Consider the following 19082-nt stretch of genomic DNA (forward strand, 5'->3'; position numbering starts at 1 on the left):
GTGCTCTGGAACTTACTGCCCCAAGGCAGGTACCCACACCATATTGTTTTAGATGCCTGATGAAAACCATTGCATTTCAGCAAACCTATTGAGAAGCATGACTTAGTTATCTGTGTCTAGAAAAGAGGAGACTGAGAGGAGATATGACAGTCATCTTCAAATATCTAATGACCTGACACACAGGAGCGGGAACAAACTTGTTTTCTCCTGCTCTGGAGGGTAAGACCTGAACGAATGGATTGAAGTTACAAGAAAGGAGAGACTCCGACTAAACACCAGGAAGAACTTTCTGACAGTAAGAACTGTTCGACAGTGGAATGGAGTCCCCCAGAAGGTGGTGGACTCTCCTTCTTTGGAAGTTTTTAAGCAGAGGTTGGATAGTCATTTGTTTTGGATGCTTTAGTTGTGGTTTCTGTACTGCAGGGGGTTGGACTGGATGCCTTCCAACTCTACAATTCTATGACTCTATGTTTGTTTAGGCCTACAGTGGTACCTTGGGTTACAGACGCTTCAGGTTACAGACTCCGCTAACCCAGAAATAGTACCTCGGGTTAAGAACTTTGCTTCAGGATGAGAACAGAAATCACACAGCGGTGGCGCGGCAGCAGCGGGAGGCCCCATTAGCTAAAGTGGTGCTTCAGGTTAAGAACATTTTCAGGTTAAGAACGGACCTCTGGAACGAATTAAGTTCTTAACCCGAGGTACCACTGTACTTTGACATGTGGGGGGGGGGAAGCACCCACCTTATGTCCTTATAAAGCAATGGAGGAAGCACTTTGATTCCAGGATGCTTCATCCATTCCCCTTGACTGCGCTTGTACAGCCAGTCCCAGATGATTGGCTTGGCTTTGGCTGTGCAGGGACCTCTTCAAGCACCAACAATCAACCATTCATTGGTGCCTGCAGAGAGCTCTTTGCTGCGCTTTGAAAACCTGACAATCAGCTGATAGTCAGGGCTTCAGAGTGTCTTCAAAGTTTTCATAGGGGCAGCCAAACCAACCAACCAGCAGTCCCTGCAAACCCCATTTGTCCCAGGTGTGACTTTACCTGCCACACACTTGATGTCATATATTACGTCAGGTGCAGGCCAGGTGGGTGTGGTTTGGCCACAATGGCTTGCAGAGCTGCCCTCATCTTTAATAATGATGTCTGTGTGTGTATTTGTTTCCAATTCGTTTGTTGATTTTACTCACATCTTCTCTATGATTTTGTTTGTAAACTTCTTGGAGATTTTCTTTTTGATCAAGTGGTATATAAACGCTCTAAATAAATAAAATAAACATGAAGACAAGACACAGATGAAACAGTCATGGCTTTTTTATTAAACTGTATCACAACATGGAGATTTAGGGCAGCAGGGTTCCTGTACCTGCGATAGTTGCACACCAGACAGCTCATTCCATCATCATCTCAGGTCCATGCTGCATTTGCTAAATACTGTGTACCATGCACTCTAGAAAGGTACCAGAGCAATCTCCCAGAGGAGCAACTGCTCTTCTACCGGGCACTGGACTAGAAGCGAGGAACATCCTTTCCTCTGCTTGTGTTGGATGCTTGCCTGGTTGCCTGTGGAGAGACATGAGAAACATGTACATGAAAATGCATAATGGGTAACAGCTGTAACCAAAAGGTATAATGACCAGGGGTTCATTAGGGGCTCATGAGTGAGGTCTTGAGAAAGGGAGACACCTGCAGACTAGCTCTGCCTTCCACTGATGTCTGCATCTGCAGACTCGTTTGCTGGGGGAGGACAAAGTAGTCATTAATATAATACTCACACATCCCGTACACACTGGATGTTGTTTGTTCGTTCTGCTGCAGATGCCCCAGCTTTCATCCTGAAAGATAGGACACCTTATGAATGGTCTACAAGAGGAATGAAGAGGATGGAACATGTGGCGTTTCCCCAGCTCAAAATGGCTGCACTCCCCACTGCTTTCACCAATGGCAGCAGTAGAGAAGCAGCCCTTAGTGCATACTTACTCTTTGCACTTTGTGCTGGATACACTGCTCCAATGTCAGGGATGATGGGAGTTGGAGGCCAACATCATCTTGGGGAGGGGGCACAGATTCCCCATCTCTGCAGCAGGCTATATGTCAAGGATAGGGTTGGTATCTGAGGAGCTTGGCACTAGAATTGAAATGAATGCTTGGAAATCACAAACACAGAACCAGGGTTTGTTATAATACGGTTTTGACAGGCAGTGTTAGGTGTTAGAAGACCTGCTCCAGACACAAGACCCAGCAGAATCAATATACTCTATACTGCCTACCTAGCTCTCCCCCTATGAAAGCAATGAGCATAAGAGAACAGGGACAAAGTAATTACTTTAGCACCTAAGTATTAAGATAAATTATTATTACCATCACGGTGGTGTTTGAAATGTTAACGTTTGTATTCTCACATCTATATTGCAATATCCTGCAGAAGTGGCAAAAAAACCCACATTTACCATACTGCAAAGGTTTAAGCGGTTTGTACCATGCTAAAGGACCAACTGCTGTCCTAGGAGCCTGTCAGCCAATTAAACGTCTGCCAGAATTGTAAATTCCCACCACCAGAGAATTAATGGGTGGCTACTGGACACAGGGACTGGTAGTACCCAAACTGTGAGTTTGCCTGGTAACACTGTTACTATTTTTAGGTGCCAGGTAAAGTCTGTCCTATTTTGCCTGTGCTTTTAACAATACTTAGTGCACAGTTCATTTTGTTTCACGCCGGTCGTTTAAAATGTCTTTTTATTTCTTGTATTCACTTAAACATTTAATTAGTGGTTTCTTTTGTATATATAGTTTATTTATATGCTGACAAACATACAGAAAACAACACATAGACATACAATATATTACAAACAAAATACAAATAATATATAAACGTGAAAATCAGAATAGAAAAAAGAAAAAATAAGAAAAAAAGAACGTATCTCAAGAAATAAAGATATGTATTAACCTAAATTTGACTCTATTTTCTTTGTTGACTTCCTTCGTCCTCTACGCGCATCTAATATCAACCATAGTACTCTGCTTTCTTTAATCTTCTTTTTAAACTTACTTTCCATTTTGATTGTCTTTATTCTAACCGTACATCAGTTTAAAGGTAAAGGGACTCCTGACCATTAGGTCCAGTCGTGGCCAACTCTGGGGTTGCGGCGCTCATCTCACTTTATTGGCCGAGGGAGCCAGCGTACAGCTTCCAGGTCATGTGGCCAGCGTGCTTCTGGCGAACCAGAGCAGCGCACGGAAACGCCGTTTACCTTCCCGCAGGAGCGGTACCTATTTATCTACTTGCACTTTGACATGCTTTTGAACTGCTAGGTTGGCAGGAGAAGGGACCGAGCAACGGGAGCTCACCCCGTCGCGGGGATTCAAACTGCCGACCTTCTGATCGGCAAGTTCTAGGCTCTGTGGTTTAACCCACAGCGCCACCCACGTCCCACATCAGTTTACAGAAGTTAATTAAAACAAGTCCAAGAAGTAATTTGCAGGCATTGCTTCTTCAGATAATCGCTATATTTTCCCTAGTCTTTCTGAAGTTTTTGTTTGCTGTGGCCCCTGATCATGTCTGTCAGCCTGGCTAGTTCAATGTAAATGAATCTTGCCATTCTCATTTAGATGGAATTGTTTCTTTTTTTCCCAATTTTTTGCGATCAGGATTCTAGCTGCTGCCACAGCATACAAAAATAGATTCTTGTCTTCTCTGGGTATATCTGTATCAGTTAATCCCAGCAAGAAGGCTTCTGCCCCCCCCCCCCAATTATATCTAAAGATTTTCTTCAAAAACCAAGTCCCAGAAGCCCTTAACTTTTTCACATTGCCACCACATGTGTATAAGCGTGCCTTCTGATCGGTTGCACCTCCAGCATAAGTTGGATTTAGTTTTATGCATTTTACAGATTTTTGTAGGTGTCAAATACCACCTAAAGAACATCTTTATCATCTTTTCTTTTATAGCTTCACATGCTGTGAACTTCCAGTTTCTCCTCCAAAGTTTTTCCCATTGTGTTATCTGAATGTTTTTACCCAAGTCTAAGGCCCATTTTATCATTAGTTCTTTAATTTGTTTGTCTTTAACCTCCCACTCTAACAATAATCTGTACATTTTAGAAATTACTTTTACTTTGCTTTGTAATAAATTTTTGTCCAATAGTGAGACTTCTGTCACAAATCTTTTATTTCTTTTGTCTTTATTAAAATTACTGGTGATATTGATATTGATTACTGGTAGCTGGTGATATTGAATCCACCCTGTTAGGTGGTGTTTCATTTCTTCATAATCCTTTAATTTTAGTTTATTATTCTTCTCTTCTAGCAAATCCCTATAGCTGGCCCAATTTGTTCCCATGTTTTTCTTCTTAATCGTTAACAATTCTATGGGTGACAGCCACCAGGGTACTTTGGGTTCTAAAAGTTCTCCCAAGTTTTGTATAATGATTTTCTTATGACCTGATTAAGGAAACCTCTGTGCACCTTCACTTTCTCATACCCTAGGTAAGCATGCCATCCAAAACAATTATCAAACCCCTCCAAATCCAATAGGTCACCATTTTCTAATGTTAGCCATTCTCTCAACCAGATGAAGCATGCTGCATCAAAGTAATGACAAACCTGTGTTTTTACTATCTTTTAGTTATTTATATTTAATTTTCGATGTTTTATATTGCCAAATAAATTTGGTTAGATTTTTCCCCCATTGTTTAAAGCATCCTACCCCACCAATTATTGGTATCATTTGAAATAAGAATATCATCCTGGGCAGGATGCTCATTTTAACCACAGATATTCTACCTAGTAATGATAATTTTAATTAAATTAGAAGATGTGCTATTGGAACCAATGAAAATTATACTAAATGGTATATTGAAAGAAGGGAAAATACCAAAGTCCTGGAAAGAAGCGTATATCACGCTGATACCCAAACAAGGAACAGATAGAACGTCAGTAAACAATTACAGACCTATATCTCTATTAAACAATGGTTATAAAATATTTGCGAGCATTCTGGCTGATAGGTTAAAAAAGTACTAAATTAAGTAATAAACAGAGATCAATCAGGCTTTCTACTGGGTCGACACATGCATAACAATACAAGGAATATTACTGATATTTTGGAGTACTTAGAAATAGGATCGGCTAAAAATGCTATCTTAATGTTAATCGACATGGAGAAGGCTTTCGATGGTGTCTCTTGGAAGTTTATGAAAAGATCATTGAAGAGGATAGGAGTTGGAGAAAATTTCAGCAGGGGCATAGAGGCAATGTACAAAGAACAAAGAGCTAAGTTAATTATCAACAACGAGATGACATAGGAAATCAGAATAAATAAAGGGACTAGACAAGGTTGTCCTCTTTCGCCCCTACTGTTTATAATGGTTTTGGAATTCTTAATGATCGCAATTAGAAAAGACAAAGAAATAAAGGGTATAACTGTTCGGGGGAAATCCCATAAGATAAAGGCCTTCGCAGATGACTTGATAATAACAACTGAAGATCCGGTGGAAAGTGTGCCAATTTTTTTAGAAAGAATATCAGAATTTGGAAAGATCGCAGGATTCGAATTAAATAAAAGTAAGACCAACATGCTAGCAAAAAACATGTCAACACAGGAAAGAGATTATTTACAGGAAACATCAGGTCTGGCAATAGTGAACAAAACAAAATATCTGGGTATCTGATTAACAAATAGGAATAGTAATCTCTTTAAGGATAATTACATCAAGGTTTAGAGGTTTGGAAAGATATGGAGATCTGGAACTTTTAATTAGTTTTTGTCATTTGATGGCTTTAAAATTGAATCTGTAAACCTTCTCGGAAGCCACTCTTAGCAGAAAGGTGGGATAAAGATGTTTTTTGGACAGATAAAACTGTAACAGTGCAGCTCAGTTTTTAAGAGTAAATAAATTATCCCGTGTCTTATTGCACTTGGGCCTGAATTCTTTGCGAGGGGACAAGACCCCTAACCATGAAATTCACCTTGAAGGTTGATTGTAAAAACTCTTGTTCACGGCATGGGGAGGGAATCTTTGTAACCACACCAATAACTGATCTTTAAAAACTGATCTTTAAAAATATAAAGCATCAATGAAGTCCATGACATCCTGAGAAACTCCCTCTCTCTCTATATATATATTCAGGGGGGTTGGGGGGTATGGGATGTTAGGGAAGGGGTAGTACCTCTGGTGGGGGACACACCATGTTCCTTCTGGTGTAGTGTGTCCACCTTTAGTCCTCACCCTCCACTCAGCTCTCACCTGTGGCTCCTAGAAGCTGTCAGGATGACACAGTGGCCACACTCCGGGAATGGCTCCAACTGGCTGGCTGAACTAGGTGAGGGTAGCTGATGGGTCTCAAACCCTTGGTGAGTTAGGAACTTCCCCCGCATGTGAAGACAGACGTCAACAGATCAAGCAGGTGAGACCAATACTTGGTCCAATGCTCAAGAAGGCAGTTTTATGGACATGCTGTAGTGAGGGAAGTGAGGGGCAGATGGGGGCTGGTCTACCCGGAAGGTAGCCCATCTAGGAAGCATATCTCTGATCCATTATTTCTCCGGGAAAAGAAAAAGCTGAGAAGTGAACCCTACACAAATCTGGATTAGAGTCCCTAAGGTGGTTGGATAGCACCTTGTACGCCTCCTTCCGGCAAAATGCATTGCTCTGCTTTCCTTTGGACCACATCAGTGAGGCACGGGAACTCCTTGCTCCTTGATGATAGGCAGGCACCCTCACTTCACTGTTTAAGATGCTTGCTGGAAACCTTTCTCTTTCAGCTGGCCTATCCAGACACAACAATCTGCCGCTTTAAAATTTTGTTCAACATTTCCCCCCGTTTATTGTTTTTAAATGCTTTTATATGCTTTTATTTTTTTTAATGTATCCATATTTTTTTTGTTTTTGTTTTTTTAGTTACATCGCTTTTTATTGCAAATGTGTTTGCTACACTGGGCACCTTTGGGAGGAACGCTGAATGCAAGTTAAACAAACAAACAATAAAAACTAAGTATCAAAAACTAAAATAAAAAATAAAACACCCAGCTTTAAAATGGGACAAAGATCCATATATTCAAGAACTCATGAGTTTATCTGCATCTTTGTGCACAAACACACATATTACACAAACCCAAATCTACAGCATACATCACAATATATCACCAGCTAAACATCGCAATATACTGATATATCAGGAAGTAAGGATGGAGCTCTGTAGAGGCATTAGCTGACTTCACAGTTTTCCCCGCATGATTATTTTTGCATAGCACACATACACAAACACTCCATGATTTGCAATATATTGCCCGGTCAAAAATTATGGAACCGATATCAAGATATGGACTTCAAACCGGTTTTGGACGATATATCGATATATCGCCCAGCTCTAGAAGTAATATGTGGCAGTGTGAAGGTGCAGACTTAGTGACAACATTGGGCGTGGGGTCCAAATATCACCCTCTCCCCCATTTTTTTTTTTTTTTGAGAGGGTGATTTAGTTTTGTACACCCTCAAAATTTTGCTGATTACAGCCTGCTTATTTTGTTCCATACAGCTTGATACATGTCACTACCAGCTAGGGTTGCTTTTATCTGCAGAGTAACATATTGGGCACATTTTCTTACCATGCACGTAAAATCTGAAGCCCCACTGATTTCAGCAGAACTTACTCCCACATAAATGTGCATAGGACTGCTTCCGTAGTCATAGCAGAGTGCGGCAAAGGGAGAGAGAGAAAGAATAAAGACATCTGACTTTTTAGCAAACATGATTTCAAATAAACGTTATCTAAGCCTGAAAGATGGGAACCTCACTTTATTATTTTGAGAAACCCACTATAGTTATAAATAACTCAAGTTCCAGGAAACCATGCTGTAGCTCCTAAATATGTAGTATAGTGTATAATTAACTACAAAATATTTGTTTAAATAACACAGCTTCAAAAATTACATCCAGTGGCATTTATCTTTTTTTTTCTTTTAAGCAGTGCAAAACAAACTCCCTCTCTCTCTCACTTTAATTGTATGTACCAAAACTGCAACAATTAAGGATGAGAAAGGTTTAAAGTTTATGGTGCATTATGTACAAGCTTGCTTCTAAACAAATAAATGCTCATTTTAGGGGCTGAATATAATTATTGTAGCTCAATGGCATATATAGACTGCCATGCTGATCTTTGATAATTAAACCAGACAAATATCAAATGATACCTAACAAGCCATTTACAAAACAAATTAACCAAGTTGTGGAAGACTATTATAACATTTTGTGGAAAGACAAGAGGAAGGTACCACATTTTGTGTTTTAATTCCTTCCCAGCCATCCCTTCTCCCCCATTCTTCTCATGCATGTTAAAAATGTGCAGTGAATTTTACACTGACTTATAAAAGCAAAACCTGTTGAAAGTACCAACAGTGGTTTTTATTTTGTTTATCATTTTTCAACAAGCAATTGCAAAGTGGTTGTAACTATTTATGTCAACGCTCACTGGATCAAAGACCTTTGACAGAGGCATAAGCATTTTTTTTAACACGGACACTGGCACCAGAGCCTGCAATAAACCCAGATGCCAACTTTGCTGCCACATACACCCGGACAACACCATTACTGGCCCCAACAACATCACACATACCATCTCGGGACTATTTAATTGCTCATCGTCTAACATTGTGTATGCCATAAAATGCCAACAGTGTCCTTCAGCTCTCTATATTTGACAAACAGGCCAGACCTTACGCCAAAGAATAAACGGACATAAATCCGACATCAGGAACCACAAGACAGAAAAACCAGTAGGAGAACACTTCAATCTCCCAGGACATTCTATACAAGATCTCAAAGTAGCTGTTCTATTACAAAGGAATTTCAGAAATAGACTGGAAAGAGAAGCTGCTGAATTGCAACTTATCACCAAACTTAAAACTATGGAGAGACCTGGTTTGAACAAAGACATTGGATTCTTATCTCATTATACATGACAAAGCCATTTTTCACCTTCTCACCCCTTGCTTTTTCCTGTTAGACCTATTGCAGTCGTTAAGAGTCGTCAACAGGCTCATCGCAGCTATCTGCCAATCACCCATTCCCACCACCCTTCTGAGTAATACCCCTCCCCACCTTCTCACTATATAGAAAGGTCCGGTGACTTCTGTTTCAGTGTATCTGAAGAAGTGTGCATGCACACGAAAGCTCATACCTAGAACTAACTCAGTTGGTCTTTAAGGTGCTACTGGAAGGAATTTTTTTATTTTGTTTTGACCATGGCAGACCAACACGGCTACCTATCTGTAACTGGATCTATTGACACCAACATTCATGGTCAAGTCCCTTCCCCTCACTGTTTCTTGCAGATTCAATTATGTCTTTGGGAAAGTGTTCAACACATACATAGCATAATGTTAACCATAGATACATGCTTGAGGTGAACTGCTGCAAAAGAACAGATTTTCCCTGGCATTGCTGCCAATTTGTGACATGAAAGAAGTCCCTGTTCTTCAAAATCTGTGTAGCAGGGTACAGTTTTAGCAGGTGTGCTTCATCTCTGTGACACAGTCACACCTTCCAAACTACACCCTGCCATTCAGTTAGTAAACAACACCTTTTGGAAACTGGAATCCACAACTCTACTTATCTGTCAGATGCTAGCCTTGAAACCTAGTCCTCCAAGAGCTTTGATATCTGCCTACCTTTTGTTATGGATGCATACCTATGTCAGTATCCTACAGGGACAAGTTTTTAAAGTACAGTAATAGGAAGCTCTCTCCCTGCGACCAAGAGGAAGCATAGGAAAGGAATGCCTAGTAATTGGCTGCACCATCTAGCAAACACAGAACTACATCTTAGCCTCATAAAGGATGAGATCTGTGTGCTCCGAGTTCATTTATCTCACTGCCGAATCATGAGGGAGGCTTCTGGGTAATGCTAAAGTCCAAAAATTGCCAATAAGGGTGTAATATTTGGGGAAATGTTTTCTAAGGAAGATAAGGAGGGCTGCCAAGCACTTGTCAGAAAGAAAGGCCTCTAATTTGAAAAAAAAAAAAAGTTTTGTATATCTTTTAACATAGCAGTAATAAACACAGAACTGCTTTCTGACATTTCTGAAATACATTGTTGACAAACATACCCAAGGCTCAAGAACTACCAGATCAAGAGACAACCAGTACCACTCAGCACAGAAAAGCAGCCATGCAGCTATTTGAAAATGATGCAATCTTTGCCTTAAATCTGAGGTATAGTATTCAGAAATACGGGGATTAGCAGAGTTCTTGTCCCCTGCAGCAATTTTAGCACCAACTATAATATTGTCAACTATATCTATGCATGGAAAATGCTGCTCTATAAGATAACTTTCATTAGCAAGTGCACAATGACCCAGTTCCCACCTAACGCCAAGTCAAGCCATGACTTAGTGTGAATGAGCAAACACGCAGATGCTCAGAGTGAAAATCACAGACACTGCACTCCTCCCCTGGTCCTGCTGTCACTGCACCTAAGGTCCTAAGCCATGGTTTGGCTTTGCATTATGCCTGAACCCAGGCACATGGTTTGCCTCACTTCAGACAAATCAGAAGCTGCAATCAAGGTTTGTTTTTGGTTTACCATTTGCAGTTGCTCTGTAGCAAGACAAAACCATGAGCATGGGTTCAGACATAATGCTAAGCCAAACCATGGCTAAGGCCTGGGTATCAGGGAAGGCAGATTTTCTGAGAATCCACACATTCTCTTGTTTGCTCTAAGCCATTGTTAGGCTTAGTGTTATGTGTGAACTGGGCCAGTGTGTACTCTTAAAGAAATGAAAAGCAAAGACTCAGATCTTATTCCACACCTGCAGGAACAAGTCAACAAAGAAGGCTAAACCAATATCCACATGCTGTCCCAGCACTGCTTCAGTTCAGACCCAGAGGCAGTGAAACGGTTTGAAGTCTAAACCACCATACCATGAAACCCTGTTAAATTACCGAAACTCATTGCTAAAATAAAACATAAAACCTTGGTTCTTCAAATCACTTCAGGTACATTTTACCACCATGAGAAGGGACAACAGCATTGCTACAGAAAGGGTGTGTGGCACAAACTCCTTAGTAGAACTATAACGATTAAGTACAGGTAAAGGTTAAGGGACCCTGACCATTAGGTCCAGTCATGGCCTGGGGTTGCGGCGCTCATCTCGCTTTATTGGCCAAGGGAGCTGGCGTACAGCTTCCGGGTCATGTGGTCAGCATGACTAAGCCGCTTCTGGCAAACCAGAGCAGTGCACGGAAACGCTGTTTACCTTCCCGCCAGAGCGGTTCCTATTTATCTACTTGCACTTTGATGTGCTTTTGAACTGCTAGGTTGGCAGGAGCAGGGACCGAGCAACAGGAGCTCACCCCATTGCGGGGATTCGAACTGCCAACCTTCTGATTGGCAAGTCCTAGGCTCTGTGGTTTAACCCACAGCGCCACCCGCGTCCCTACAACGATTAAGTAGTATCCACCTAAAGAAAATGGGTTTAGGTTTCTTTACTTAAATCAAAACCTCCCATGTTCCTTTTCCTATCGATGCTGTCCATGCCAATTCCATTGAGTACATTGCACCATGCCAAGTTTCCTGCTCTCCCTTCTGCCAAGTTCAGCAAATAACTTCTCATCATCCCTTTCCAACCAAAGGTCAGTTCCACTGGTCAGTGGAGTCAATCAAGCTGTTCACAAAGACCTGTTGTTTCTGCATATACCTCTCACCCCAGGAAAAGATTGCCACAAACATTATTTGCTCTCAAATATGTTTAGTAGTTTAGCATAACATCACACCTCCATGTAGATCCTTGTGACCCATCTACAAACATGGATGCTCTCTGAAACCAGAGTTCATGCATTAGAACAAATGATATAAACACTGAGTGTCTCATACTGTAACTAAGAGTTCTAGTTTCACTCATGTACAGTGGTAAAGGTAAAGGTAAAGGGACCCCTGACCATTAGGTCCAGTCGTGACCGACTCTGGCGTTGCGGTGCTCATCTCGCACATCTCGCCTATTTATCTACTTGCACTTTGACGTGCTTTTGAACTGCTAGGTTGGCAGGAGCAGGGACGAAGCAACGGGAGCTCACCCCGTTGCGGGGATTCAAACCGCTGACCTTCTGTTGTTGTTTTTTAATAAATATTTATTAAGATTTTTAACAAAATACAACAAAAAAGAAAAGCACAAAACAGAGAAATACACAAAACACAAAAAATAGATAAAAATAGAAAAAAAATCCATTATTCTTTTTCTAACTTTGAAGCTCGTATCCTTATTTTCCTGACCTCCTCACACCTTCCCTTTTTGTATTCCCATTTGCATAATCAAATCAGCAAATCCTTACCCTCTTTCCATTTATCATCTTTAACATTGTACCTTAACATATCACAACTCCAATATTTTCATCCATAAGTTCATTTTTGCATACTCTTTCTAACTTTGTCACTAATACCACTTATTTTTAATCCAACATCATTTTAACATTCATAAATTTTACACTGTTTCTGTAAATAGTCTTTAAATTTCTTCCAGTCCTCTTCCACCAGCTCTTCTCCCAGGTCTCGGATTCTGCCAGTCATTTCCGCCAATTCCATATAGTCCATTACTTTCATCTGCCATTCTTCCAGGGTGCTTTCGAACTGCTAGGTTGGCAGGAGCTGGGACCGAGCAACGGGAGCTCACCCCATCGCAGGGATTCGAACCGCTGACCTTCTGATTGGCAAGCCCTAGGCTCTGTGGTTTAACCCACAGTACCTTGGGTTAAGTACTTAATTTGTTCCGGAGGTCCGTTCTTAACCTGAAACTGTTCGTGTTCCAGTGTACTTAGTACATGTTAACTAAAAATTAAGTATTGATCCCTCAGAACGAGGAGGCAGAGGGCAGATCCTTGTTGAAGTCACCCAGACTTGAAAGGTTATATAAAGTTTATGTACAAAACACTGCCCCTACAGGAGTATGCCTTGCACTATATGCATAAACAAATGCATTGTGTATACTTCCAGAAGCAACATGCATCCATGCAAATGCATAAAGATGCCATTATTACTGGTAAACAACATTCATAAAATGGAAGTACATATATGATGCCAATCGTCTTGATGTGCAACCTGACCTTGATAGTATCTCACAATGCTATAGGCTCTAATACTATATTTATTGGGTGGGCGGGCGATTCATGATACTGATAAGGAATCTCACAGGTCTTCTACCTCAAGTTCACAGATATTCTGAAACATAAGATTCGACAGTTCACACATCTTATAAATTTGCTTTCCATATACAGTGGTACCTCGGGTTAAGTACTTAATTGGTTCCAGAGGTCCGTTCTTAACCTGAAACTGTTCTTAACCTGAAGCACCACTTTAGGTAATGGGGCCTCCTGCTGCTGCCGCGCCGCCGGAGCACGATTTCTGTTCTCATCCTGAAGCAAAGTTCTTAACCCGAGGTACTATTTTTGGGTTAGCGGAGTCTGTAACCTGAAGCGTATGTAACCCAAGGTACCACTGTATGTGGAACTACTGGAAGAAATGCAAATATCATAAACTGTGTATGATCAAAAGGTTCATAGGGCTTTCTCCTACAAAGTTTATCGAATATAAGACCTCCTATCTCGAAGCTCTGACCCAAACTTTTATACCAAAATTATACAGTTGCTCCCATCAACCATCTTTAATATAGACCAGGGCTACATACATCTGTAGAACGTAGTCTAACGTTTAAGACTTGGAACACCCAGTTTCAAATCCATACTGAGCCACCCAGTGGGTGACTTGGACCTCTTGTTTCTCAGCCTAGCCTACCTCCCAGGGTTGCTGTGAGAATAAAAGGAAGGGAGGACCATTTACACTGTGCCTTGAGCTCCCGAGAGGAAAGGTAGGATAGAAATGCAGATGCACCCAAGTGTATTTACAGCTCATATCTCATCTGCACATCCAGATACTGCGCAGAATGACTTCCATTCCTAACTTGCAGTGCAATGCTGCACAATGAAATCTTACCATTCATGCATGCATCACACAGTTTCCCTTAGTTGTGCGGTTTATGAGCTCTGAGGGGAAAACCTCTTGCAAAGTAGTCCACACATTCACAGCATGTGATTTTTCTACAGGTTCTTTAACTCAGCCCCAATCATGGCAAATCTTCTCTGAAGATTCAAAGCACTTCTGCTGAGTACTAGCTATTTCCATGTCCAATTTCAACTTTAAACTCCCAGGCATTTTAGTGAAGTGATTGGCATTTTCTTGAAAAAGAAAAAGAGTTCAGTTCTAAAATTAGAATACACTTTTCCCCCGTCACTTGAAATGATTCCTCAAAAATTATCTGAGCTATTTTCTTCAACTATTAAAAAGCAACAGTGCAATGGTTCTTCTTGGAAGAAATCCTGGTTTAATTTTACACACAGAGATACCCCCCAAGGTGCTAACTGAGCCTTAAAACCTGAGTAGTTTCACTTGCAATGAAACCCATTAATTTTAGGGAAGCTTATTTCCATATAATGTATTCTCAACAAAACTACTCTCATCAATAGAAACTGCTTCAAAGTCAAAGTGTTTAGGATTGAAGTGCAAATGCTTGAAATCAGAAAGTATGGCTGGAAGTAAAGATCACTGAATTCAATTGGGCTTACTTTTGAGTAAACATGTCTAGATTGACATTCAATGTACAAATACAGAGATAGTTAAGCTGCACTCATTCAGTAATTCACATGCAATATTCAACCAGTGCACAGTCTCTGTACATATCAGTCTAACTGTGCAAATGAACACTTGTACATGTGTGCAGACAGTATGTCTCTGTGTTCAGTGAAACATGTGAACAGTCATGTAACCTGTGACCTCAGTGCAATCATAAGCAAGTAACAAGGCTCGCAATCTAAATAATTTCTTTCCTTGTAATTCGACTATACCATTCTAAAACACACAAACACTTTATGAAAACACAAAACATCTGATTGAAGGAAAAACTGGTATTAGAGCATATTGTTATTGTTTTTATTATACAGTAACTGTAAATCATATTGTTAAATGCAAATATTTCCCACCATGGTGATTGTGATAAATATTTCCAGTTGCACAGAAAAACAAACAAAAGACGCACAACAAAATGTTTGTGTGACCATATACTTCTGTCTTAAAATTCAATGCAGTTGCTAAACTACCGAAAGGTCAGCCAGAGAAAACAACCAGAGCTAATAGAAAAGTCCTGGAAAGCCATTAAAAAAGAAAAGGAAAAAAAAGACCTCATTTAAATTCTTGGAAAGCACTGCTTCTCTAAACATATCTATTCAACTCTTTGAACAGCCAAGTCTCACTAAATAAATAAATAAATAAATAACCACACTGCCTACTGTAAGCCGCAGAAGTCTGGAAACAAAACACAAAAAGGCTGGACTCCACTAAACATTAGCAAAAATAAATAAATAAAATAGTTTAGGAACTGGTCTCAACGAAGACGACAACAACACACACACACCTCTCAAATTGCATTTATAGGAGAGGGATTAGGAGTCGAACCAATCTCGGCTCCCTCCGGTTCTCATGTTCAAGATCACTGAAGCTCTGGGAGATTTGCAGGACAACTTAGCCCGTTCCTTGAATGAGGCTTGCGTTTCCCTGCACACAAAAGCGCCGGGTTATTAAAAGAGAGAGAGAGAGAGAGAGAGAGAGAGGAAGAAAGAAACGGCCGCACTTCTCTTCGCAGAGCCAGAGGGCAAAATACTTCTGATCTCCCACGCACTTTGCAAGCTGCCACAATCTCGGTGTGAGAGAAAAGAGTGTGTGTTGCTCGCTGCGCCGGGGGCCACTTCGCTCGCTGCTCCGGTGCTGCTGCTGTTGCCAAGCCCGGGCGGCGATGTTCCATTTGGGGGGGGGGGGGGGAAGGCAGCATCTCCCTCATTAGGGGGGGGGTAAAAAAAGAACGCCTTTCCCTTTGGCGAAGAATTCTCGCGTGCACATATAGAGATACACACAAACACACACGGAAGGGGGGGTGTGGAGAAAGAAAACCCAGCAACGTACCACATTCTAGGAATTCCTCAAAGACCCAGCAGCAACCGAAGCAGATCTCTCCTCCTTCGCTGCTCCTCGAGGGAAACTGGCGGGGGGGGGGGGGAGTCGGGTCCCTTTAATGCACGCGCCAACCAGCTTCTCCCCCCCCCCATACACACGCAGGCAGCCCCCTCCCCCAGCTCCTCCTGCTGCTGCCTGCCAGCCGCCCAACTGTCAACTCCTCCTATCTCCCACGCCCTCCCCACTTCAATGGCACTGCATTATTAGTCCGTCCCTCCCCCCCCCCAAAAAAAAACCAGCTCCCTTGTCTGGGCGACTCCCGCTTCTGACCCCGGCTCTCCCCCCCGCCCCCCGCGCGCCTTCTCCCCTCCTTGCACATGGCCGTGAAGGTTGCACGCTGTGTGGCTCCACCGCGCGAGCGAGCGCGCGCGCTCCTGCCTGCCTCTCCTTCCCTGGGCAAAGAGCAGCGCCTCTCTCTCTCTCTCTCCCTCGACTCCTCTTTGGGAAATATTGTGTTGGTTGTTGCTGTTTGTTGTGACTGGGTCGACTTCACTTCGCCGCCTCCCGGGACGGCGGGCGGGTGTGTGTGTGTGTGTGTGTGTGTGTGGGTGGGCGGCAGGGTGAGAAAAGCGCGCGCTTCCCTCGCCGCTCCGCTCCTTACCGTGAGTGGGGAGCGCCGAAGAAGGCTGGGTTGTTGGCCGCTGCCGCCGGGTCAGTTCATTACCATTGCCTCCTCTACCTCAGGAGAAGGAGGCGGCGGCGGCGGCAGAGGGTCAAGTTAAAGACCCGGGAAGCTCAGCTGCTGCTGCTGCTGCTGCTGCCGGCTGGCCGCTGCAAGCCTCGGTCGCCGCCGGCGCCGAGCGGTGGTGGACATACTGAACCAAACCCGGCGCCGTTGCCGCGTCTCGCTGCTGCTGCTGCTGCCGGTGTCTCTGTGTGGCTGCTGAGGGGTGGGAACTGCCGCAGCTGCTGCTGCTGCTGCTGCTTCCGCCGGCTCCTAGTCCCGGGCTGTGGGCGGGAGGGAAGCGGTGAGGGACGGGAGTGGAGGGGAGGGGTGGGTGGGTGGTGGCGCGCGCGGCCCCTGCTCATTGTTCGAGGGGAAGGGCGGCCGAGGAGACTTGGACGCAGGCGGGCAACCCCTTTGCGCACAGGGAGAGAGAGAGAGAAAGAGCGCGCGCGCGCGCGCCGGGGTGGGGCTCCTCGCTCGAAACTGGGGGATGCTGCCGGTGGTCTCTCGGGGGGTGTGGGGGGGTGTGCGCGTGCGCGCACTCGCTGCTGCTACTGCTCGCTCTGTCTCTCCCTCTCCCGCGCCGCACCCATATATATGGTCTCCAACTCGCTCCCAAGGCTTAGCGAGCAGCTTCTCCCTCAAAAGTCTTCTGCAAGTTGGGGCTGAGGGGAACGGACCCCAATATGCCCAAGTGGGACGGGAAAGACCACATTGACGCGCGCAGCTGCGCCGGGGGCAGCCGTGTTTCCTTACGGGAACGTCGCTTGGGTTCCTTGTGAGATGCGCCCCCGCCCTCAATATTTTTTGCCGCCCGAGGCACAGCGGCAAATGGTTGCCCACCCTCCGCGAGCCATGGCCGACTAAGTCATTTTGGAGCCAGAGGCAAAGAACCCTTCAAGTGCCTCTCCCTGGAGTTTTTGGTGTGTGTGTGTACACACACACATATATATCCAGCGCTTTTTTCTGGGGGTACACAGGGGTACGCATACCCCTAAACATTTTGTGAATCTTTGTACTTTTGTCCAATTACTGTATTTCTTTTTCCCAATTTGAACTGTAAAATGGTGATTTTCTTGAGTCAAAATGAGAGTACCCGTAAACATTTTTTTTAGGAAAAAAAGCACTGTATATATACATATACACATACAGTGGTACCTTGGGTTACATACGCTTCAGGATACATACGCTTCAGGCCACAGACTCCGCTAACCCAGAAATAGTACCTTGGGTTAAGAACTTTGCTTCAGGATGAGAACAGAAATCGTGCTCCAGCGGCGCAGCAGCAGCGGGAGGCCCCATTAGCTAAAGTGGTTAAGAACGGACCTCTGGAATGAATTAAGTACTTAACCCGAGGTACCACTGTACATACATACACACACACACACAGACAGAGTTAAACTGAATAGCTAATGATTTCCTGGGTTTCAGGACACCACAAATTAGACACCTGAGGCAGCCTTATAGCAGGACTGGCCCTGTCCAAACATTTTGAATGCTAATGGCTAATAAAAGAACACTTCCAGGGTTTTATTTGGGGGGGGGGGCTTAATAATAGCAAAAGGGTTGTGTAGACGTTGCAAAGAGGTTGTTGGTTACAGGTTTTGATTTATTTTTTTTAATTACTGGGTTTTCCGTGGAAAGAGGGAATCCAGATTAATTGGAAGAGGGAGAATGCAGGCTGGCATGTTGATGGCAATGGCATTGTGTGGGCGCTGTGAAAAACGTGCCCATGTGAGCAGCAGCATTGATCCCACATAATCGGCACTCATAATCGGCAAGGAAAAGGGGGAGAAGAATGTCATTATTACTGTGCCTGGTTACAGCCTCTGTCTTTTGATCTGAAAGTCTAAATTTGGACCCTAATAAAGCCTTAATAATTGCACAGGTGCCTGAAGATTATGCAGGCATTTGGTACACATATCTTTATAGTTATCCACATATTATTATTGTCCCCTACAAATTATGATTTTTTTTTTTGCAAGCACCTTTAAGTAGTATTTTTTCTGTTTTACTTTTTCCAGCCACGACTTAATCTTGCCTGTGTGTTTACAATTAGATGCTAGTGCTCTTTCATTGAACTTCTATTAAAAAGTGTACCATATATAGACTCCGTACTGTAAAAATGATATGTATTCCTTTCATGTCCGTAGTTGTATGTTTGTTTTGTTTTGTGTTTACTCTTTTCCTTTTGTCAGAGTTGTATACTTGTTGAACATCATCAACAACAACTGTACTGGCAGCATAGTTTCTCTCTTTGTGTGTAGCTGAGTAGACTGATCAGACTTTCATATCAATCCAATCGGGATTATTGACGAATTCAGAACACCTGAGCAAGGCTCATGGAAAGTGTAGACATTTGA

At 42.9% G+C, this 19082-nt stretch overlaps 1 protein-coding gene and 1 long non-coding RNA gene across 2 annotated transcripts in view; one reads left to right on the top strand and one right to left on the bottom strand.

Moving 5' to 3' along the window:
* Positions 1-19082, top strand: part of SLC5A7 (solute carrier family 5 member 7) — a 456597-nt gene that overhangs the window by 43017 nt on the left and 394498 nt on the right. The window lies entirely within an intron of this gene.
* Positions 1303-17116, bottom strand: LOC309339881. The gene is made up of 5 exons (XR_014155608.1): positions 16654-17116; positions 16002-16077; positions 1984-2131; positions 1779-1838; positions 1303-1566 (listed from the first exon to the last, which is right to left on the bottom strand). It is a non-coding gene; the product is annotated as an uncharacterized lncRNA (long non-coding RNA).

Source organism: Podarcis erhardii, assembly GCF_964252035.2.
Source record: "Podarcis erhardii genome assembly, chromosome: 4".
Classification (NCBI taxonomy): Eukaryota; Metazoa; Chordata; class Lepidosauria; order Squamata; family Lacertidae; genus Podarcis; species Podarcis erhardii.